This window comes from Balaenoptera ricei, chromosome 2, assembly GCF_028023285.1.
Source record: "Balaenoptera ricei isolate mBalRic1 chromosome 2, mBalRic1.hap2, whole genome shotgun sequence".
Classification (NCBI taxonomy): domain Eukaryota; kingdom Metazoa; phylum Chordata; class Mammalia; order Artiodactyla; family Balaenopteridae; genus Balaenoptera; species Balaenoptera ricei.
The window spans coordinates 54,817,174-54,841,386 of record NC_082640.1 but is presented as its reverse complement, the minus strand read 5'-3'; the positions used below and the strand labels follow the sequence as shown (position 1 = coordinate 54,841,386).

At 35.5% G+C, this 24,213-nt stretch overlaps 4 non-coding genes across 4 annotated transcripts; all 4 read left to right on the top strand.

Moving 5' to 3' along the window:
- LOC132361489 (small nucleolar RNA SNORD115) lies at window positions 1-81 on the top strand. The gene has a single exon (XR_009501775.1). It is a non-coding gene; the product is annotated as a small nucleolar RNA SNORD115 (small nucleolar RNA).
- A 2,008-nt stretch (window positions 82-2,089) lies between these two features.
- LOC132361491 (small nucleolar RNA SNORD115) lies at window positions 2,090-2,170 on the top strand. Its single transcript, XR_009501777.1, has one exon. It is a non-coding gene; the product is annotated as a small nucleolar RNA SNORD115 (small nucleolar RNA).
- Window positions 2,171-19,156: 16,986 nt separating this feature from the next.
- Window positions 19,157-19,223, top strand: LOC132361483 (small nucleolar RNA SNORD109A). The gene has a single exon (XR_009501769.1). It is a non-coding gene; the product is annotated as a small nucleolar RNA SNORD109A (small nucleolar RNA).
- Window positions 19,224-23,876: 4,653 nt separating this feature from the next.
- LOC132361484 (small nucleolar RNA SNORD109A) lies at window positions 23,877-23,943 on the top strand. Its single transcript, XR_009501770.1, has one exon. It is a non-coding gene; the product is annotated as a small nucleolar RNA SNORD109A (small nucleolar RNA).
- Window positions 23,944-24,213: the final 270 nt, after the last annotated feature.

Here is a 24,213-nt window from a genome sequence, read left to right as displayed (position 1 = left end):
GGGTCAATGATGAGAACTCATATGGTCCTGAAGAGACATTATGACCTAACAATCATGCACAATAGGATTACACTGAGGCCCAAAGGAGGTGGCCATCCAGGGGCCAGAGTTTAGGGATTCTCCTGTCCCTTCCAGAGCCCTGGAGTGTGGGTGTGGAGGCCACCTATCCCTGGAGGAGAGCCCTTGGGACTCTACCATGTCTAGAGGCTTCCATGTGGCAAAGACGTGATCCTGTCTTCAGCTTTCTTTCCTGATCCGTGGTTCCACCGCCTGCCCGGAGGCCCTAGGCAGTGCCTTTCTTTAGCTCTTTCTCTTCAAATTGTGTCTTTCAGTCAGACGTTCTGGCAAAGGTCTCTTCACAGCCAGAATGATTTGAGTGAGTGGCTGTATTTGATTTTTGACAGAGACCTCAATGGACTTTGGGTTATGGGGGAGGCCCACGTCAAAGCCGTCAAGAGGGGGTAGTCCTTTCTGGAACCTCAGTCCTCGCAAACGGGGGATTTCTGCTATGGCACCACATCTAAGGACTCAGATCTTGGGCAATGAAAAGCATTTCATTAGATCTGAGGTCTAGTCAGGCTGCACATGGAGATATTTCCTTCCCTGTGTCCCTGGGGAACATCCACACAGGTCCGTGCCCACCCCAAGGCAGAGCACACTGATCTACTGAGGGGACAGTCACTGTGATGTGTGCTTTGCCGTCTTCAAAGAACCATTGGTAGGGAAGAATCATGCCCCAGGCCAGGAGGTGGTGAGAGGCATTCAAGAACCCGTCCACTGGCTCTTGGCAGGTAGACGCTGCTTGCTTTTGAGAAGCTGAAGGGCAGTCCCTGAGCTTTAATGGGACTTGGCCAGGTCACTTTTAGGGATGGTGGTGTCTCAGTAAGGCCAGTTGTTCCTGATGGGCCCTCTGATGGGTTTTGCCTCCCACTCTCATCCAGTGATCCTCCTGGGGAGCTCTTCCTCTGTGGGAGCCAATGCCTTTGAAGAGAGCACCCTCCAGAGTAGAAACTCCTGACTGTCCAATTTTAGTAAAGCTGTTGAGAGACCTTAGGAACCCTGGTATCATCTCCACCATGAGCCCCTGTATGCTTGAAGTAGAGGCATGGCCCCATGATATGGGCTTAGTATGGAGTAATTGCATTGCTGTTGTTTGCAGGCCTTGGGCATGCCATGGATGGAGACGCTGCACCAATAGTCAATGGTTCGTGTCCCGGCCTGAACATTCCCATTCAGGGCTTTGCCAGTTTCACTGGTGCTGAGCCCATTTGCCCATATCCATATATCTGCTTCCTTGATCATCCAATTTTGGGACTCATGTCCTCGTTTTTTGAGTGTTGGTGGGCAAGTGGCCAAGCCCAATGTGCCATCAGCTGTGCTTGCAGAGACCAGGATCAAGCCCAGAGGAACATCTCTGTTCCCCAAGACTCAACCTTAGAACTTTGCAGGCTAAGAATCTCTCACTTTAGAAGGAGAGCCAATGTTGCTCTGCCTTCTGTTGGAAGTTTTTTAGGGATTCGTCATTTCTACATATCTTGACACGTTATTCATATATACATTCATGCACTGATCCACTCGTCCACTGGTTCCTTAATGTTTGTAATAACGTATGGAGGGTTGGAGGGAGGGAGAAAAGTAAGGATTTAGGGAGGTAAGGAGTAGAGAGGTAGGTATGTGTTTTGGTAGGTATGTAGGTAGATACTTAGGTGTTAGGTATGCGTTTCAGAAACTTGTTTATGTAGTGTGTATAGGTACATTTTGTCACTCTTTGTGTTCCTGAATGTACCACTGTTGGTGTGTCTTGTAGCATCATTTGATCCATGAAGGTGTATCATGCATGACTCCCAATTCCTAAAGTGATGGAGTAGGAGTTCTCACTGCTGTCCTACTCCTCTCTAGCCAGACCACTCCCCAGAGGAATTCAGTTCCTTGTTTGGCCTGCTTCCCATGGGTCAATCAATGTCAGCCTTGGTCCAGCACCTGGAAGAGACAGATACCCACTCCTTTTTGGGCACCCTCATTTCCAGAAAGCATCTGAGGTAAGGTTACTCAGGTGCCAGTGCACCAATGTGTGGGGAGTGCCTTGGTTGGGTCTATGATGAGAACTCATATGGTCCTTAAGAGAGAGGATGACCTAAATGTCATGCTCAATAGGATTACACTGAGGCGCAATGGAGGTGGCCATCCATGGGCAGGAGGTTGGGGATCCCCCTGTCCCTTACAGAGCCCTGGGCTGTGGGTATGGGGGAAGGAAAGCCCTTGAGACTTTACCGTGTTTAGGGGCTGCCACATGGCCAAGACATGGTCTTGTCTTTGGCTTTCTTTCCTGATCCCTAGTTCCACCGCCCCCCCAGATGCCATAGGTGTGACTTTTCCTTATCTCTTTCCTTTGATTTGTATTTTTCTCTTATACCTTCTGGCAAGGTTTTTCCACGACCTGAATGTTTCGAGGTGAGAGACTCTCTTTGGTCCTTGACACAGGCTTCAGAGGACTTTGGACTATGAGGGAGGCCCATCTTAAAACATCAGGAGGGGGGAGTTATTTTGGGAACTGCAATCCTCATAAAGATGGGATTCCTTCTCTGGTGCCATTTCTACATTCTAGGATCTCAGGCTCTGAATAGCCTTTTGTTAGACTTGAATTCTGGTCAGATTGCACATGGAGTCAATGTTTCCTTCCCTGGCACCCTGATATACAACCCCACACGTTCCTGCACATTTGGAGGCATAGAATGCTGATCTGTTGAGGGGACAGTCACTTGTGGTGTGTGCTTTGTGGTTTCCCAAGAATCTATTATATGGTATGATCTAGCCCCAGCCTGGACTCATTCAGATGCATTCATGAACCAGACCACTGATCTTGGTTTGTAGACACTGCTGCTTATTACTTGAGCTGAAATGTGGCCCCTGATATTATGTAGGGCTTTGCCAGGACATTTTCAGGGATAGTGGGCTCTCGTTAATGCCAGTTGGTTTTGATGGGCCCTTCTCTTTGTTTTCCTACTTTCAGTGGGTCCCACTGCATTTCATGTGGAATCTTTTTCTCTGTGGACACTACCCTCTTATATTGTCTCCCACCCCCACAGTTCTGGAAAATCTGTTTACAGCTCTTTGGTGCCATTGTATCATCTCCAACGTTAGACCATTTTGAGGCATGAGTTAGAGTGGTGGCTCAAGATGTGGTCCTAGGGAGGAGTAGTTGCCTTTCTGTTTTTTGTTGTTCATTGTCTGGTCATGGATGGGGTCCCAAAACTAAAAGTTGTTGGCTCTCTTTTCAGGCCTGAAAGTTCCCTTGCATGTTTTTGCCAGTTTGACTGATGGTGAGCCCATGGGCCAGTCTCCAGATATTTGCTTCCTAGAGCATAAATCCACGTGACTTCACAGCCACATTGTCTGTGTGTTTATTGACAAGAATACAACCCCAATGTCCTGTCTGCTACCCATTGTTTTAAGAGACAATGAAGAACCAGTATGAATTTCTTCATTCTTTAATCATCCTATGTTGAATGAATCAACTATTGCATGATTAGTGATTCTTTTTGTGCATTTAATGTATATTTCTCTTTAGATATGAAGGAATGTCAAACATAAGTCATTTACCTATAAAAATTTTATGTCTAATCATTTAATACTCTCCATTGTTTTTCTTTTACTTAAAGACTATTTAGTAAGATGACTTTTTGGACATTGTTTTTGATTGTACTTTTACCATCAGATCTTCTTGCATTCAATCTGGTCACTTGTACACCAAAATTAAAGCTTTCCATTCCGGGTAAGAGTTTTCTGGAACTGTTTTATTTATATTTGTGAATAGTCATGTTTTGTGTTTTTGATAAAAATTAGTTATTTCTTGAATAAATTCTTAATATCTGATCCTAATTAGCAGGAATTTTCCAAATGTTTGAGTTTCATTTTAGTACTCCTCAGTTTTTAATGCTTTGGAATTTTGATACTAATTCATGGTGCTTTTTGTTCTCATTTTTTCTTTCTGCATGTCTGGTTAATAGGTGATATCCCAGTCTATGATGTTATGTGAGTGACAGCACCAATGTACCACGTGGTGGCTGTAAAATTCCGAATAAAACATTAGACAAGTGAAAAACAGGGCTCTCTGATAGTTTTATTCAATTGGGAAGCATAAATATTATAATGGGTTTTCTTCTCATAAAAGACTAGCCTACTTTCCAAGATTCTTATGAGAATTTTTTTGTTTTTCTTCTGAATTTGCTTTAATTGAAACTTGAGAAATTTTGTTATTCTATGGTGATATTTATTATAACCTAAAAATGTTTAGACATATTCATTCCTATTGTATATTTCCAGGGTGGTTATAGTGTTGTGATATGTTTTAATCATTGGCAAACTACTCACAATTAAGAGACCCAGGCAATTGAGGTCTCAAGTTTGAGATTCATATATATGCTTTGCCTATGATATGTGATCTTGGATAAAATATATGCAAACTGATATCCCTTTTAATGTTCCTGACTTTTACATTGCTTTACTTCTTTCCTTAGAAAGGAAGTACATGATGTGATTAATTATTATTGTTCTTGATATTGCATCCTTGAAGATATGCAAGTCCAAGGACTTGTCAAATATCTGTTTATGTCTGTGACTGATATATCTCTAGTCTACAACAGAAGTATTTTGGACTTTTTAGAGTAAGAAAAATATTCCTTGTGTAGAAATTATAGAATAGTCCACATGAACAATACATACATGAGAGATAAGTTCTCATCCCTGACTACTGTTATTTTCAAATTGAATAATAATGAAAAGATGAAATCTCAATCTCCTGAAACACCTGGTAGCTACCCAGGAATGTTGTAATAAATGTTCCAGTCTCCAGTTTACTCTAACACCAGGGCTTAAGGATACATATATCTGGTAAGAATTTTCAGGACAAAATGATTATATCTGTGGGTAGTTTTATAGTTCAAATCAATAAGAGCTTTTCTTTTTCCCCAGAATTATTGACGAATAATTGACAAATATAATTGAATATATTTCAGATGTACAACATGATGGTTTGATACACTCTACATCATAATATAAATACCAAGATGCAGACAATTAACACATCCATCCCCCACCCCACAGTTAATTCGTGTGTGTGTGTGTGTGTGTGTGTGTGTGTGTGTTGAAAATGCTTAAAATTTTCCCCAAAATTTCAAGTATGCAATACTGTATTCTTAACTATATTCACCATTCACCATGCTGTATATTAGATCTATATACTAGATTAAATTAGTTACTAATCTAGTAACTAAAAGTTTGTACCCTTTGATCTATATCTTCCTAATTCCCCCTCCCCTCTATCCCCTGGTATTCTATTCTGTGTCTATAAAATTGGCCTTTTAAAAGATTCTACACATAAGTGATACCATACTGTATTTTTGTATCTTTGTCTGGGTTTTTTCATTTTGCATACTGCCCTCCAGGTTCATCCATGTAATCACAAATCACAGAATTTTCTTATTTTCTATGCATAATATATCATTATTTCATATATGTATACATTTTCTTTTTCAATTCATCTATGAATGGACATTGTTTCCAGATCTCGCCTGTTGTAAATAATGCTACAAAGAACATGGAAGTGCAGATATCTCTTTGAGATACTGATTTCATTTCCTTTGGCTATATACCCAGGAGTCAGATTGCTGGATCATATAATATTCTATTTTAAATTTGTTGAGAAAACTCCACACTGTTTTTCATAATGGTGATAACTCATTGTAGTTTTGATTTGCATTTCCCTAATTATTAATTATATTGAGCTTCTTTTGCATTTGTCTTCATTGGAAATAAATATATTCAGGTCTTTTGCCCAATTTTAATTGAATGATGATGATTGCTATTGAGTTGTACGAGTTCGTTATGTATTTGTGTATTCATCATTTATCACATACATGGTTTGCAAATATTTTCTCCCATTCTGTAGGTTGTCTTTTCAATTGACTAGTTGTTTCCTTTGCTGTGCAGAAGCTTTTCAATTTGATGTAGTCCCACTTGTTTAGTTTTACTTTTGTTGCCTGCACTTTTAGTATCATATCAAAAATTTATGGCCAAAACCAACATCAAGAACCCTTTTACCCGTGTTTTCTTCTAGGAGTTTTATGGCTTCAGGTCTTATGTTTAAGTCTTTAATACATTTTGTGTTAACATTTGTGAGTGGTGTAAGGTGGGGGTCCAGTTTCATGCTTTTGCATGTGGTGATGGAGTTTTCCCAACACCACTGATTGAAGAGACTATTTTTCCATTGTGTATTCTTACTTCCCTTGTTGAAGGTCCATTGAATATATATGTGTGGGTTTATTTCTGGGCTCACTATTCTGTTCAATTGATCTATATATTTGTCTTTATGCCGGTAACATACTTTTTAAATTATTGTAGCTTTTATTTTATTTTTAAAATTTTATTTCATATTGAAGTATAGTGGATTTACAATGTTGTGCTAGTTTCAGGTGTACAGCAGAGTGATTTAGTTATACATATACATATATCTATTATTTTTCACATTTTTTCCCATACAGGTTATTACAGAATATTGAGTAGAGTTCCCTGTGCTATACAGTAGGTCTTGTTGATTATCTATTTTATATATAGTAGTGAGTGTATCTGTTAATCCCAAACTCCTAATTTATCCCTCCCCCCACCTTTCCCCTTTGGTAACCATAAGTTTGTTTTCTAAGTCTGTGAGTCTGTTTCCGTTTTGTAAATAAGTTCAGTTGTATAATTTTTTAGATTCCATATATAAGTGATAACATGTGATAATTGTCTTTCTCTGTCTGACTTACTTTACTCAGTGTGATAATCTCTAGGTCCATCCATGTTGCTGCAAGTGGCATTATTTCATACTTTTTTATGGCTGAGTAATATTCTATTGTATATATATATCACATCTTCTTTATCCATTCATCTGTCAATGGACATTTAGGTTGTTTCCATGTCTTGGGTATTATAAATAGTGCTGCAATGAACATTGGGGTGCATGTATCTTTTCAGATTATGGATATATATACTCTGGATATATACCCAGTAGTGGGATTGTTGGATCATATAGTACCTCTATTTTTAATTTTTAAGGAACTTCCATACTATTCTCCATAGTGGCCATAGCAATTTACATTCCTACCAACAGTGTAGGAGGATTCCCTTTTCTCCACACCCTCTCTAGCATTTATTGTTTATAGACTTTTTCATGAATGCTTTTCTAACTGGTGTGAAGTGATACTTCATTGTAGTTTTAATTTGTATTTCTGTAATAATTAGCGACGTTGAGCATTTTTTCACATGCTTTTTGGCCATCTGTATGTCTTCTTTGGAGAAATGTCTATTTACATCTTCAGCCCATTTTTTTTATTGTGTTGTTTGTTTTTTTATATTGAGCTGCCTGAGCTGTTTGTATATTTTGGAAACTAAGCCCTTGTCAGTTGTATCATGTGCAAATATTTTCTCCCATTCTCTGGATTGTCTTTTCATTTTGTTTATGGTTTCCCTTGTTGTGAAAAAGCATTTATGCTTAATTAGGTCCCATTTGTTTATTTTTGTTTTTATTTTCATTACTCTAGATAATGGATCCCAAAAGATATTGCTGCAATTTATGTCAAAGAATGTTCTGCCTATATTTCCCTCTAAGAGTTTTATAGTATCTTGTCATACATTTAGGTGTTTAATCCATTTTGAGTTTATTTTTGTGTATGGTGTTAGATAATGTTCTGATTTCACTCTTTTACATGTAACTGTCTGGCACCACTTATTGAAGAGGCTGTCTTTTCTCCATTGTATAGTCTTGACTACTTTGGCATAGATAAGTTGACCATAGGTGTATGGGTTTATTTCTGGGCTTTCTATCCTGTTCCATTGATTTATAAGTCTGTTTTTGTGCCAGTACCAAACTGTTTTGATTACTGTAGCTTTGTAGTATAGTCTGAAGTCAGGGAGCCTGATTCCTCCAGCTCCTTTTTTCTTTCTCAAGATTGCTTTGGCTATTTGAGTCTTTTACGTTTCCATACAAATTTTAAGATTTTTTTGGTTCTAGATCCGGAAAAAATGTCATGGGTAATTTGATAAGGATTACATTGAATCTGTAAATTACCTTGGGTAGTATAGTCATTTTGACAATATTGATTCTTCCAATCCAAGAACATGGTATATCTTTCCACCTGTGTGTGTCATCTTCAATTTCTTTTATCAGCATCATATATTTTTCTGAATACAGGTCTTTTACCTCCTTAGATAGGTTTATTCCTAGGTATTTTATTCTTTTTTATGCAGTGGTAAAGGGGATTGCTTCCTTAATTTCTCATCATTCCTTGCTAGTGTATAGAAATGCAACAGATTCCAGTGTGTTAATTTTGTATCCTGCAACTTTACTGAATTTATTGATGAGTGCTAGTAGTTTTCTGCTAGCATCTTTAGGATTTTCTACGTATAGTGTCATGCATCTGCAAACAGTGACAGATTTACTTCTTCTTTTCCAATTATTTCTTTTTCTTCTCTGATTGCCATGGCTATGACTTCCAAAACTATGTTGAATAAAATTGGCAAGAGGACATCCTTGTCTTGTTACTGATCTTACAGGAAATGCTTTCAGCTTTTCACCATTAAGTATGATGTTAGCTATGGGTTTGTCATATATGGCCTTTATTATGTTGAGGTAGGTTCCCTCTCTGCCCACTTTCTGGAGAGTTATTATCATAATGGGTGTTGAACTTTGTCAAATTATTTTTTTGCTTCTATTGAGATGATCATACGGTTTTTTTCCTTCAATTTGTTAATGTGGTGCATCACACTGATTGATGGATTGATCCCTTGATCATTATGTAGTGTCCTTCTTTGTCTCTTGTAACAGTCTTTATTTTAAAGTCTATTTTGTCTGATATGAGTATTGCTACTCCAGCTTTCTTTTGAAAGCTGTGGATTTGTGGATATTGAAAAATTCTTGAGTCCCTGGGAAACATCCCACTTGATCATGGTGTATGATCCTTTATTATGTATTGTTGGATTTGGTTGGCTAGTATTTTTGTTGAGGATTTTTGCATCTATGTTCCTTAGTGATTTGGCCTATAATTTTCTTTTTTTGTGATATCTTTGTCTGGCTTTTGTATCAGCGTGATGGTGGCCTCGTAGAATGAGCTTGGGAGTGTTCTTTCCTCTGCAATTTTTTGGAAGAGTTTCAGAAGGATAGATGTTAACTCTTCTGTAAAAGTTTGATAGAATTCGCCTGTGAAACTATCTGGTCCTGGACTTTTGTTTGTTGGAAGTTTTTTCATCACAGTTTCAATTTCAGTACTTGTGATTGGTCTGTTTATATTTTCTATTTCTTCCTGATTCAGTCTTGGAAGGTTGTACCTTTCTAAGAATTTGTCTATTTCTTCTAGGTTCTCCATTTTATTGGTGTATATTTGCTTGTAGTAGTCTCTTATGATACTCTGTATTTCTGTGGTGTCAGTTGTAACTTCTCCTTTCTCCTTCCTAATTTTATTGATTGGAATCCTCTCCCCCTTTTTCTTAATGAGTCTGACTAAAGGTTTATCAATTTTGTTTATCTTCTCAAAGAACCAGATTTTAGTTTCATTGATCTTTGCTATTGTTTCCTTGGCTCTATTTCAACTATTTCTGCACTGATCTTTATGATTTCTTTCCTTCTACTAACTCTGAGTTTTGTTTGTTATTTTTTCTCTAGTTGCTTTAGGTGTAAGGTTATGTCATTCATTTGGGATTTTTCTTGTTTCCTGAGGTTAGATTGTATTGCTATAAACTTCTCTGTTAGAAATGCTTTTGCCATGTCCCATAGGTTTTGGATCGTGGTGTTTGCCTCTAGGTATTTTTTGATTTCCTCTTTGATTTCTTCAGTGATCCATTGGTTGTTTAGCAGCATTTTTTTAGCCTCCACATATTTCTGTTTTTTACAGTTTTTTTTCTTGTACTTGATCTCTAATCTCATAGCGTCCTGAGTGGAAAAGATGCTTGAAATGATTTCAATTTTCTTAAATTTACTGAGGCTCAAATTTTGGCCCAAGATATGATCTATCCTGGAGAATGTTCCATGTGCACTTGAAAAGAATGTGTTTTCTGCTTGGATGGAATGCTCTATAAATATCAATTAAGTGTATAATGTGTCACTTAATGCCTATGTTTCCTTATTGATTTTCTGTCTGGATGGTCTGTCCATTGATGTAAGGGGGTATGTTAAAGTCCCCCACTATTATTGTGTTACTGTCAATTTCTCTTTTTATGTCTGTTAGCATTTGCCTTATATATTGAGGTGCTCCTATGTTGGGTGCATATATATTTACAAATGTTATATATTCTTCTTGGATTGATCCCTTGGTCATTATATAGTGTCCTTCTTTGTCTCTTGTAACAGTCTTTATTTTAAGTCTATTTTATCTGATATGAGTATTGCTACTGCAGCTTTCTTTTGATTTCCATTTGCATGGAATATCTTTTTCCATTCCCTCATTTTCAGTCTGTATGTGTCCCTAGATCTTAAGTGGGTTTCTTGTAGACAGCATATATACAGGTCTTGTTCTTGTGTCCATTCAGCCAGTTTGTGTCTTTTGGTTGGAGCATTTAATCCATTTACATTTAAGACAATTACTGATATGTTTGTTCATAATGCCATTTTGTTTATTGTTTTGGATTTGTTTTTGTAGGTTTTTTTTCTTCTCTTCCTCTTTTGTTCCTTTCTCTTCTGATTTGATGACTATGTTTAGTGTTGTATTTAGATTCCTTTTTCTTTTGTGTGTGCATCTATTGTAGTTTTTTGGTTTGTCATTACCATGAGGTTTTGATATAGAAGTCTATATATATATACAAGATTGTTTTAAGTTGCTGGTCTTTTAATTTCCAATGCATTTTCAATATCTTGCATTTGTACACTCCTGATAATTGCTGGTTTTGATATCATATTTGTATGTGGATGATTTCCTACCTTTACTTTTTCTTTGCCTTTACCAGTGAGCTTTCCCATTTGTAATTTTTTTGTTTCTAGTTGTGGTCTTTTCTTTTCCACCTAAAGAACTTCCTTTAGCATTTGTTGTAAAGTTGGTTTGCTGGTGCTGAATTCTCTTGGAGTTTGCTTGTCTGTAAATCTTTTGATTTCTCTGTTGAATCTGAATGAGGGCCTTGATGATAGAGTATTATTTGTTGTAGGTTTTCCCCTTTTATCACTTGAAATATATCATGCCACTCCCTTCTGGCCTGCAGAGCTTCTGCTAAAAAAATCAGTTAATAACCTTATGGGAATTCCCTTGTATGTTATTTGTTGTTTTTCCCTTGTTGCTTTTAATATCTTCTCTTTGTGTTTATTTTTTTTCAGTTTGATTAATATGTGTCTCTGCATGTTCCTCCTTGGGTTTATCCTGCCTGGGACTCTCTGCACTTCCTGGACTTGGGTGATTGTTTCCTTTCCCTTGTTAGGGAAATTTTCAGCTATTATCTCTTCAAATATTTTTTCAGGCCCTTTCTCTCTCTCTTCTCCTTCTGGGACCCATATAATGTGAATGTTGGTGCATTTAATGTTGTCCCAGAGGCCTCTTAAACTGTCCTTATTTCTTTTTGCTCTTTTTTCTTTATTCTGTTCTGCAGCAGTGATTTCCACCTTTCTGTCTTCCAGCTCATTTATCTGTTCTTCTGCCTCATTTATTCTGCTATTGATTCCTTCTGGTGTATTTTTGATTTCAATTATTTTATTGTTCATCTCTATTTTTTCTTTATATCTTCTAGCTCTTCATTAAACATTTCTTGTATCTTCTCAGTCCATGCCTCCATTCTTTTTCTGATATCTTGGATCATCTTTATTATCATTAGTCTGAATTCTTTTTCAGGTACATTGCCTATCTCCATTTCACTTAGTTATTCCTCTGGAGTTTTATCTTGTTCCTTAATCTGGAACATATTCCTCTGCCATCTTATTTTGTCTAACTAATCCACAGGCTGCAGGATTGTAGTTCCTCTTGCTTCTGGTGTCTGGCCCCTTGTGGATGAGGCTGGCCTGAGAGGCTTGTTCAGGCTACCTGGTGGGAGGGACTGGTGCCCGCCCTCTGGTGGGTGAAGCTGGGTTTTGTCTCTCTGGTGGACAGGGCAATGACAAGGTGTGTGTTTAGTGGTGGTTGTGGGCTCAGAAAGACTCTAAGTAGCCTATCTGCTAATGGGTGGGGTTGTGTTCCAGCCCTGTTGGTTGTTTGTCCTGAGGCATCCTAGGACTGGAGCCTAAGGGCTCTTGGGTGGGGCCATGTCTTGGCATCTAAATGGCCTCTAGAAGAGCTCATGCCAATGATTCCTCCCCAGTACCTCCACCACCAGTGTCCTTGTCACCTTAGTGAGCCACAGTCACCTCATGCCTCCTCAGGAGACCCTCCAAGTCCAGCAGGTAGGTCTGTCCCAGGCTCCTCTGAAGTCACTCCTTCTTCCCCTGGGTCCTGGTGCACACAAGAGTTTATGTGCACCCTCCAAGAGTGTAGTTTCTGTTTCCCCAAATCCTGTGGAGTTCCTGCAATCAAGCCCCACTGGCCTCCAAAGCCAAATGCCGTGGGGGCTCCTCTGCCTGATGTCAGACCCCAGACTAAGGAGCCTGACGTGGGGCTCAGAACTCTCACTCTTGTTAGAGAACCTCTTCAGTATAATTATTTTCCAGTCTGTGGGTCACCCACCTGGTGGCTATGGGATTTGATTGTATTGTGAATGTGCCTGTCCTACCATCTTGCTGTGGCTTCCTCTTCAGAAGTAGAATATCCTTTCTCTAGGTTCCAGTCTTTTTTGTCAATGGTTGTTCAGCAGTTTGTTGTGATTTTGGTGTTTTCATGAGAGTAGGTGAGATCAGGTCCTTCTACTCCACCATCAGCCTTGCATCCAGGCTGCTGGCTCCCTCAGGTCAGTTCAGCTCTCACCACATGAGTCATCTGAAAAACTGAGCTGGGCAGCTCAGCCCTTGAATAACCATTCCACTCCTGTGAAGATATTTTCTGAATAAGCATTCAGCAACCATGCTAGCTTCAGAGCAGTAAGTACAGTTGTCCCTTGGTGTCCACAGGGGATTTGTTCCAGGACCCATGAGGATAATAGAATCCTGGGATGCTCAAGTCCCTTACATAAAATGGTGTCACTGTAGCTTTTAATATATTTTATTTTTTATTGAAATACAATTGATGTATAATATTATATTAGTGTCGGGTGTACTAACAGTCATTTGACATTTATTACATACATTATGAAATAATCACAATAAATCTAGTAACCATTTGTCCTCATATAAAGTTATTACAATGTTATTGACCATATTCCTTATGCTATATACTACATTCCCATGGTTTATTTAGTTTATAATTGAAAATTTATACCTCTTAGTTCCTTTCACCTATTTTGCCCATCCCCCACCCATCATCCCTCTGGAAGCCACCCATTTTTTTCTCTGTATTTGTGAGTCTGTTTTTATTTTGGTTTTTTGTTTGTATTGTTAATTGAGTCCAAAGATAATTGAGATCATATGGTATTTGTCTTTATCTATTTGACTTAATTCACTTAGCATAATGCCCTATAGGTCCATCCATGTTTTCATAAATGTCAAGATTTCATTCTTTTTATGGATGAGCAATATTCCATTGCATATATATACCATATCATTTTTATTCATTCACCTATCAATGGACACTTAGACTGTTTCTACATCTTGGCTATATAAATAATGCTGCAATAAATATTGGGGTACATCTATATTTTTTTGAATTAGAGTTTTTGTTTTCTTTCTGTAAATACTCAGAAGTTAAATTGCTGGATTATATAACAGTTGTATTTTAAATATCTTGAGGAACCTCCATACTGTTTTCCATAGTGGCTGCCTCAATTTGCAATCCCACCAACAGTGCATGAGAGTTCAAATTTATTTTTTTCAATGATTTTTTAAAATAAATGTCTTTCTTTATTTTTTGGCTGCATTAGGTTTTCGTTGCTGGGTGCAGTCTTTCTCTAGTTAAGGTGACCGTGGGCTACTCTTCACTGTGGTGCACAGGCTTCTCATTGTAGTGTCTTCTCTTGTTGCAGAGCACAGGCTCTAGGTGCACAGGCTTCAGTCATTGTGGCATACAGGCTCAGTAGTTGTGGTGCACGGACTTAGCTGCTCCACTGCATGTAGGATCTTCCCGGACCAGGTCTCAAACCCATGTCCCCTGCATTGGCAGGCAGATTCTTAACCACTGTGCCACCAGGGAAGTCCCAAGAGTTCACTTTTCACCACATCCTCACCAACAGTTATTTGTTATCTTTTTGATTATTTAATGTCATTCTGATAGGTGTGAGGTGGTATCTCATGTTGTTTTTTAATTGCATTTCCCTGATGTTTAGTAATGTTGAGCATCTTTTCATGTATCTGTTGTCCATCTGTATATCTTCTTTGGAAAAATGGCTGTTCAGGTCCTCTGCTCGTTTTTAATTGGGTGGTTTGTTTTTTTGATGTTCAGTTGTATGAGTTTGTTACATACTTTGGATATTAACTTCTTATCAGATATATCATTTGAAAATATCTTCTACCATTTATTAGGCTGCCTTTTCATTGTGTTGACAGTTTTCTTCACTATGCAAAAGATTTTAGTTTAATGTAGTCCCACGCCCCCCCTTTTTTTTGCCTTTTTATACCTTGCCTGAGACAAATCCAAAAAAACATTGTTAAGAATGATGTCAAAGAATGTACTGTCTAGGTTTTCTTCTAGGAGTTTTATGGTTTGTGCTCTTACATTTAAGTCTTTAATTAATTTTGAGTTTATTTTTGTATATGATGTGAGGAAGCGGTCCATTTTTATTCTTTTGAGTGTAGCTGTCTGGTTTTCCAAAAAACATTTATTGAAGAGGCTGTCTTTTCCTCCACTGTATATTCTTTCTTCCTTTGTTGCAGATTAATTGATCATATAAGCATGGGCTTATTTCTGGGCTCTCTATTTTGTTCTATTGATCTATGTGTCTGTTTTTGTGCCAGTACCATACTGTTTTGATTACTGTAGCTTTGTATTATACTTTGAAATTAGGTACCATGATATTTCTAGCTTTGTTCTTTTTCTCAAGATTGTTTTGGCTTTTTTTTAAAGCTTTTAATAAAATTTTAGAATTATTTCTTCTTGTTCTGTAAAAAATGCCATTGGTATTTTGACAGAGATTGAATTGAATCTAAGTTTGGCTTGGGTACTATGGTCATTTTAAAAATATTAATTCTTCCAATCTATAAGCATGGAGTATATGTCCATTTATTTATGTCATCTTCAACTTTTTTCATCAATGTCTTATAGTTTTTTGAGTACAAATCTTTTACCTCCGTGGTTAGATTTATGCCTGGGTATGTTATTCTTTTTGATGCAATTGTAAATGACTGTTTTCATAATTTCTCTTTCTGATAGTTTGTTATCAGTGTATAGAAATGTAACAGATTTTTGTGTGTTAATTTTGTATCCTGCAACTTTATTGAAGTCATAGAAGAGTTCTAGTAGTTGTTTGGTGGAATCTTTAGGATTTTTTATATATAGTATCCTGTCATCTGCAAACAGTGACAGATTTACTTCTTTCCAATTTAGTTTCCTTTTTTTTTTTTTTTGTCTGATTGCTGTGGCTAGGAATTCCAATACTATGCTAAATAAAAGTGGTAAGAATGGGCATCCCTGTCTTGCTCCTGATCTTAGAGAAGATAATTTTAGTTTTTCACCATTGAATAAGATGTTGGCTGTGGGTTTGTCATAAATGGCCTATATTATGTTATGTTCCCTCTATACCTAATTTGTTGGTATTTTATATTAAATAGATGTTGAATTTTGTCAAAAGCTTTCTCTGTATCTATTAAGAAGGTCATATGATTTTTATTCCTCAATTTGATAATGAGGAGTATCACATTGATTGATTTGTTAATATTGAACCATCCTTGCATCCCTGGGATAAATCCCACTTGATTATGGTCAAGTGTGATCCTTTTGGTGTATTGTTGAAATCGGTTTGCTAATATATTTTGGGGAATTTTTACATCTATGTTCATTGGTTATATTGACCTGTAATTTTCCTTTTTTTATATTGTCTTTGTCTGATTTTGGTATCAAGGTGATGCTAGCCTTGTAGAATGGGTTTGAAAATGTACTTTCCTCTTCAATTTTTTGAAATAGTTTGAGAAGGATGAGCATTAACTTTTCTTTAAATGTTTGGTAGAATTCACCTGTGAAGCCATCTTGTCCTTGACTTTTGTTTGTTAAGAGTTTTAAAATTAATGACAATTTTATTACCGGTAATTGGCTGTTTATACTTTCTATTTTTTCCTGATTCAATCCTGGCAGATTGTATGTTTTTAGGAATTTATTCATTTCTTCTAGGTTTTCCATTTTATTGGTGCATAGTTGTTCATAGCAATCTCTATGATCTTTTGTATTTCTCTGGTGCTGATTGTAACTTTTCATTTTTATTACTGATTTTAGTTATTTGGGTCTGCTCTCTTTCTTTGTTGATGATTCTTGGTCTCATTGAATTTTCTATTGCTTCTTAGTCTCTATGTTTTTTTAATTTCTGCTCTTATTGTTATTATTTCTTCTAATAACCTTTGGGTGTGTTTGCTCTTTTTCTAGTTCCTTTAGGTGTAAGGTTATACAGTTTGAGATTTATTTGTTGGTTTTCTAAAGTAGGTTTGTATAACCTACTATACACTTCCCTCTTAGAACTGCTGTTGCTGCAAAGATTTTGGAAAATTGTGTTTACATTTTCATTTGTCTCCAGGTATATTTTTATTACCACTTTGACTATTTAGTAGCATATTGTTTAGACTCCATGTTTTTGCATTTTTTGCTATTTTTTCTCCCATAATTGATTTCTAGTGTCATATCACTGTGGTTGCAAAAAATGCTTGATCTGATTTCAATTTTCTTAAATTTATTGAGACTTGTTTTGTGGCCTAGCATGTGATCTATCCTGCAGAATGTTCCATGTGCATTTGAAAATAATGTTTATTCTGTTGCTTTTGTATGGAATGTTCTACATATATCTATTAAGGCCACCTGATCTAATGTTTCATTTAAGCTTAGTGTTTCCTTATTGATTTTCTGTATGGTTGATCTGTCCATTGAGGTAAGTGTGGTGTTAAAGTCCTGTACTATTATTATGTTACTGTCAGTTTCTTTTTTTATGTTCGTTAATATATGCTTTATGTATTTAGATGGTCCTATGTCGTGTGCATAGATATTTTCAATTGTTATATCTTATTACTAGGTTGATCACTTAATCATTATATAATGTCCTTCTTTGTTTCTTGTTACAGTCTTTGTTTTATTGTCTATTTTGTCTGATACAAGTATTGCTACTCCAAATTTCTTTTGTTTCCATTTGCATTGAACACCTTTTTTCATTCCTCATTTTCAGTCTGTGTGTATCTTTAGATCTGAAATGAGTCTCTTGTAGGCAGCATATATATGGGTCTTGTTTTTGTATCTACTTAGTGCCATTCTATGTCTTTTGAGTGGAACATTCAGTCTATTACAATTAAAGTAATTATTGATAGTTATGTACTTATTGACACTTTGTTAATTGTTTCCTGGTTGTTTTGTGGGGATTTTTTATCCTATGGTTTCTATATGAACACATATATTCTGTGGCTAGGGGGTATAGATCTATTGGATAGAAGGAGTATCACATTGTATACTTTGCATACTTTAATAATTTTTTAAGTGATATTACCCAAGTTCACAGTTAACTACTGTTTCTTTGTTTCTATCGTACTGGATAAATATATCAGCATTGAAAATTGTCCCAGTGCAATATCACTTCATGTATCACTCTAGACAGAAGAATACTGAGAAGCTTCCCGAGTTGCCTTTATAACCAGTGTTACTAAAATCAAGTCAAATGTCTACCTGTGCCATTATCCACTATAAGTTGGATGAAAGTGGTAAATTGTCAAGAGCATTAGTGTGTGTAAGGAATGCTTATTTGTTGGTAGTTGTCCTGTCTGGATAAGGATGAGCATAAGTATCAAGCACCGAGATCCTGCTGAGTGGCCTTCTAATAAGACAACATTCTCAGAACTGGCTTAATTTTTAACCTCCTCAATAATCGCACGATACCCTTACCATGTGTCTTGCATTTTTTTTTGTCTTGCATTTTTAAATCAGAGGTACTTTTACATCATAAGGTATTTATAAAGTCTTTATTGGGTGGAATACAACTTTAGAATTTTCCATTTGAGATAACTGCTATGTTACTTATTTGCAAAGTTCAGTACAGAGGATTATAGACTATTTGCAAAAAGTTAAAAATTCAGAGAGGAAACAAGTGGATAAATGAAATGGCAAGGGTGACAATGGATGAAGCAACTGTGATGTTTGTGGCAAGGAAAGCCTATATGATTAATTAAAATGGAACCAATGTTATGCTTTATTTTTAATTAATTTAATGCATTGTATGATCTGATCTATTTTCCTTGTGATGTTTTGCTGCAGGTCAAAAACTAGAACAAGTTACTGTTCTTTCAAGTGAACAAGTTATTTTCAGGGAAGAAAAGTGAGCAGCTACTTTGGTACATTCGAAATTCTTATGTGTTTTATGACTAGTGATGTCAGTAGTCGATGTGAGATCATTCAGAGACTCAAGAAAGAATATTTTTATGATAGATATATCTTTTCTTGTGAATGTCTCTACATGGTTCAAGGAATTCTCATTATTGTTTCTTCCCTTTTTGAAACGTTTTTAAAAAGTAACCTGAATAATTTTGGAGAGTCATTGCCGTAATTCCTTTTTTCACTATTTTGTATTGAATGGTAATAATCTTGTAGTTAAATGCAAGTGTGCTAAACATTGATATTTTTAATCTATATCTGGAACATTCAGAACATAGATGTTTCTACTTATACTTGTACTGTAATTATACCACATATAATTTTGCTACACTAATTACTCTTCAAATTTTTAGTTGATTAAGTTTTTTCTGTGTTTTCCCAATAGATTTTATCTAATTTTATTAGAACAATCCAAGGTCACTTTTTTCGATGTTATATATATAAGAATTCCATTATTCAGGTACTAAATAGAATGTCTACTCTACCATGTACTGTTCTTTATTCATAGTGCAGTAGATAAGCCTGAAGGAAATAAGCCTGGCTGTGGAAATGCTTATTTGTTGGGAGGGTGCTTGTCTGGATCGATGATGAGCACAACTGTCTGAGGATGCTGAGGGACTCATTCCAGATGTCAATCTGAGGTCCATATGAATGCCCCTCTAATAGGACAAATAAGACTCTTAGAGCCTGGCTCTATTTGGTGACCCCTCAGTAACAACATAATGCCACTGTTAGCATGCTTTTTTCTTTCTCACAGAAAAGGGCATTAGTGTCCTATCTTGTAAGGCAGTATGCACCTTTATGATCAGTGATCCATTTTGCTTTATTTTGCTCACTTTGAACAGAGTCACAAATATGACTATATATACATGTATATAGGAAATATGTTCTTGAGTCATGAATGAGAAAATGAAAAGGATTGAATTAAGAAGGGAACAAGCAACTGTGATGGGTACTGAAAGTCTCAGTCATGTTGAACTAAAAGAGGGGAACACTGCATGTGTACAGTAAATAATGGTAATGGAACCAAATTTTAGTTCTTTGTTATTTTTACTACTGAATATTTTCTAAGACTCTGCTTTTCTTTTTGTCATGTTTTGCTGAAATTGAAGGACTGGAATCAGGTCTTCCAATTCAGAGAATAAGGGTGAGTAGCTTTTTGAAATTCATATTTCATATGTTCTGTGCCAGGTCCTGAGGTCTCTCTGTTTATCTTTTAAGAGGCTTATTTGAGAATATTTTGATGATGTGTCCTTTATCTCTTTGAGACCCTCACTAAGGTCACTTACATTATTGAATCTTTATAATTTCTTCTTTCATTTTAACTCTTTTCTGCTTTGATGGAAAAATGTAGAATTTTAGAGAATTTTTGGTAATTTTATAGTGGATCAAAAAATTATTGTAGTAAAATCGAAATCTTCCAAAATATTATCAGATTTTCCTCATCTGTTTTATTGTTGGGATTTCAGGATACAAACTCAATTATTCATAGGCATTTGTGGTCACATTGCATTACATTTTTGTTTCTACTTTAATCTTTGTGGATTAGCATAAATTAGTTGTTTCTCATTTTTGCAACATGGAAAGTTGTATGTGAAATTTTATTAGATCTCTTCAAGACCATGAAGTTTTTATACAATAAACGTTGCCATATTCTTTTGAAACCCAAAATAGTTCAGTTTTCAATACTGTGTTGGGCTAAAAAGAAAAGGTATTATGTTAGAGATATCAAATGGAGAAATATGAAATATCATATATGGCATCATTATTTCTAAAACTTGAATATGCATCACCAAAAAGAGTGGTCCATATATTTCCTGGCAAGCTATGTTGAAGATTATGTGTTACCTGGTACTTTGAGATTAATGCACTAAGGATAGGTAAACATTTTTCTTGACAAAGTTCGGTCACAGATTCCATCAAGAAGTACTTATGTTTATATTTATTGTTTATTTATATTTTTTCTATAGAACCATAGAAGATAATTCTAAAAAGTTGAGTAATAACTAAAAAAAAATAGTCATAGATCAAAAAAGGAAATTGGTTTAGCCAGATATTGAAATGAACTCTAGAACCTCGATCATTAACAAACTTTTGAGCAAGCATATGAAGAGCGGGAAAAAATGGGACGTTTTTACTTTTAAAAATGTCTTCTCGCAAACCCTTATTTGCATATTTGTTACTATTAGTAGATTCACAGAGCCATGAAGTCAGGGATACTGTCTCAATCCAAAGAGTATAACACTATATTGATGCATAATATATTTTCAGTAAATTGCCCATATTATTACTCCACAATAATACAGGATTCAGACACAGAAGCAGAATAGGACTGGCATAATAGAACCCTTCCTTATGACCAGCTCCAACCTCTTCTCCCCAAATGCTGCTCCTTCTGAAAAATGTACTTTATTTTTATGTATTTTTTAAGTTTATAAAAATGGACTGTATAATTTTGTTCCCTTTGTGACTACATCATTTGCACAAGATTCTTACTAATCAGATGAACATTTTATTTGAAACATCAAATTCATTGTTGTAAGTGTGTTAGTAATATGCTCTTCTTATTTAGTATGTCTTTATTTTTTAAGTATTTTAATTTAAATATAGCAGTATGTCTTTTAGATTTAGCATTTTGTGTTATCTCTAATTCTTGATTAATCTTGCCAGGAGGGTTTCAATCATACTAACTATTTCAAATTACTAATATTTGTTAATATTTCTTATTGCCTGTCTGCTTTCTATTTTGGTGTTTTTATGCCCTTAATCTCATTAATTTTTCTTTACTCTTCTGAAGTTTGATTCAGTCTCCTTGATCTAGCTCTTGTGATATATAATCTATTGATTTTCAGCCTTCTTCAATTCTCATATATTGCTTTTTACTCTAAACTTCCCTATAAGTCACAAGAGCACAAGTTTGGCATTCTTCATCCTTCTTATTACTCATATAAATGTATTTTCTAATTTCCATATTGATTTATTTTTGAATTATGTATTATTTAGAAGGACATTGCTTAATTTCCAAGCAGCTGGACTTTCTCTATCGATTTTTATTACTGATTTCTAACTTGATTCCATATGATAAAAAATACTTTGAATAGATTTTATTACTTTGGAATAATTTTGTATCTCTGTAATGGCCCAGAGGGTGGCAGAATTTAGTGAATATTCCATTTTCACTGATTATTACATTAGCATGTAATTATATCATTGTGGATGCAGTATTCTATACTTGCCAGTTATTTCCATTTTGAAATTGCCCCATCCATATCTGATGTGTATTTACTAACCTATGATCTGAAAATGAGTTAGTCATTGAAAGTCATGTAGGAGATTGTCATGGAAATAAGGCACCTGGGTTGTTTTTGGAATGCTTGTAATATTTGTATTACAACCTGTGTGTTGATTAGTTGCTGTGTTTGGATGGCAAATTAACTAAGTTGTACAATTATAATGCATGCTCTTTTCTACACATATATTTTAGTAGAAAGTTTAAAATATCTCATCAAAATAGACTAAATATTAGCTAATACATTTCCTAGGAATATTGTCTACCAAATAATGTGTTATTTGGGGACTAACGATGTCTTTAGGATAAGTCAAGAAGTTCTCTTTTAAACACAGACATTTCGTAAATCAAACATTGCAATAACGTTAAATACTCACAGCCATGCCATGATAGCCTTTCAATTCCAATCACTTGAATACTATTATTAATTTCAAAACAAAATTTGTATACTAAGGTTCAGATGTTCTGAAAAAGCTATTGTTTAGATAAATCATACAAGGTTTTATTTATAATAATAATTTAAATTCTGATAATTAATTTATGATGACAATGAGAGGGCAAAATTGATTACACTGTATTTAAAAGAGTGTTAACATGAAGAAATTACTCAGGATAGCTTCCTAGTAGGAATTTTTAAGATTCTGGTGCTACGTGTGTTTCTTTCCAGATAACTTGAGAAGATTTATATTTGGTTTATGGATTTTTCTTTTCATTTCTTTGTCCTTTGTGCTGGCAATTCATGCTTGAGAATGAACAAATAAGAAAATAAATATAAAGCTGTAAGTTATGGTGTCATGTTAAAGTAGTAGATTAATGACACAGAATACAAAAAATTTTAATCTAGTGGTAAATCTTGAAAATTATTATCATTTCATTGAAAGGTCTAATAGCTACTGATACACTCTTATTTTGCACCAACCACCCTATAAACATTGTGTGGTTTATTCAGATGAGAGCCTAGATGTGTGTTTATGTATGTATGAGTGTGTTTGTGAACTTGACACAGAGACACAAGAACATCTGGTTGCCAGTGTGCTTTGTATATATAAGGTTAGGGTCCTGTCGAATCAATCTTACATATCAAACATGGCTTACCTAACTCTGGAGTGTGTCCACAAGTCAAGAATTTCCAATAAACATAGGTTAAAGTCTCCTTGCCCTCAATATTCACAAGTTATCTTGTCAGTATCTTCTAAGTATACTGTTTGTGTGAAGATAAATCCAAGATCGTTTCTCCAGGCCAGCTTTAGTTATGTGGTAAACTCATTATTTACTTAATTACAAAAAAATGGTAATTAGATTGAGAGACTGTGGCAAAGTGGGCATGATTGAATAGAGATTGGAGTGTAAGTTAGTGATGCTCTTGGTTTGGTTAAGCAGGTCTAAGAAAAATGGAAAAGCACATATGGCAGGAAAGCATTAATATGATTCCATCTAGAGAGTTTGGCTAAATATTTGCAGATTAGAAATATGGGTGTTGCCCCTAAATAGAAAAAGTAAAAGTTTTTTAAAAAAAATACTACTGGAGAGAGAAAATTAATGAAAAAATTGTAAGTGCAGATCGAGTAAAAATATAGTTAGATCTAGTGATACAAACAGTAGATCAGCACTTGGCAATAATAGTATTGTTCCAATGTGAACTAATATTGCTTAGGAGAGTGAGAAAAGATAAAGTTGCTAACAGCAAGCTTATATGGGATGTTGTTGTGGTGTTGATTGCTTTTTGCTCCAATAATCTGATAAATATTGAAAATTGATTTCTGCCACATTATTTATTCTGTTCTAATTTTTGCATGTGTCAACATTACCGTATTCCAAACTGTGCCATCCCCAAAGAGAAAAGTGGTTCTGCAGAAGTTTATGCAGTTGCCAAATTGCTAGCTTCAATAAACTAAAGCTGAAGCATTTACTAAAGCTGAAGCATTTACTGTCTTGTTAATACAAATAATAGCTCTGTAGGAATGTAACCCAGTTATAGAAATGCTCATTTGTCAAGAGCTACCTTACCAAGATCAATGGTAAGCATACTTCTCTGGGGATTCTAGAAGATTATTTCCAGACATTAATCAGAGGTTCCAGCTGGATGTCTATTCATAGGACGAGAACATTTTAAAAATTGGGCCAATAAGGTGACCTCCTCAGTAATTTTACAGTGCCTCTATGCACATGCTTTTCCATTCTCTTATCAAATTGCACTGTCATAATACCTTCATTAGGCAGACTTCATGCTTAGAGTTTCACATTAAAGAGAGGTCTGGTGTTTCATATATTTTAAACTATTTGTTGTTAACTGTGAACAAATATTGAAATAAAAATTTAAATATAGAAACATATAAATAACTTAAA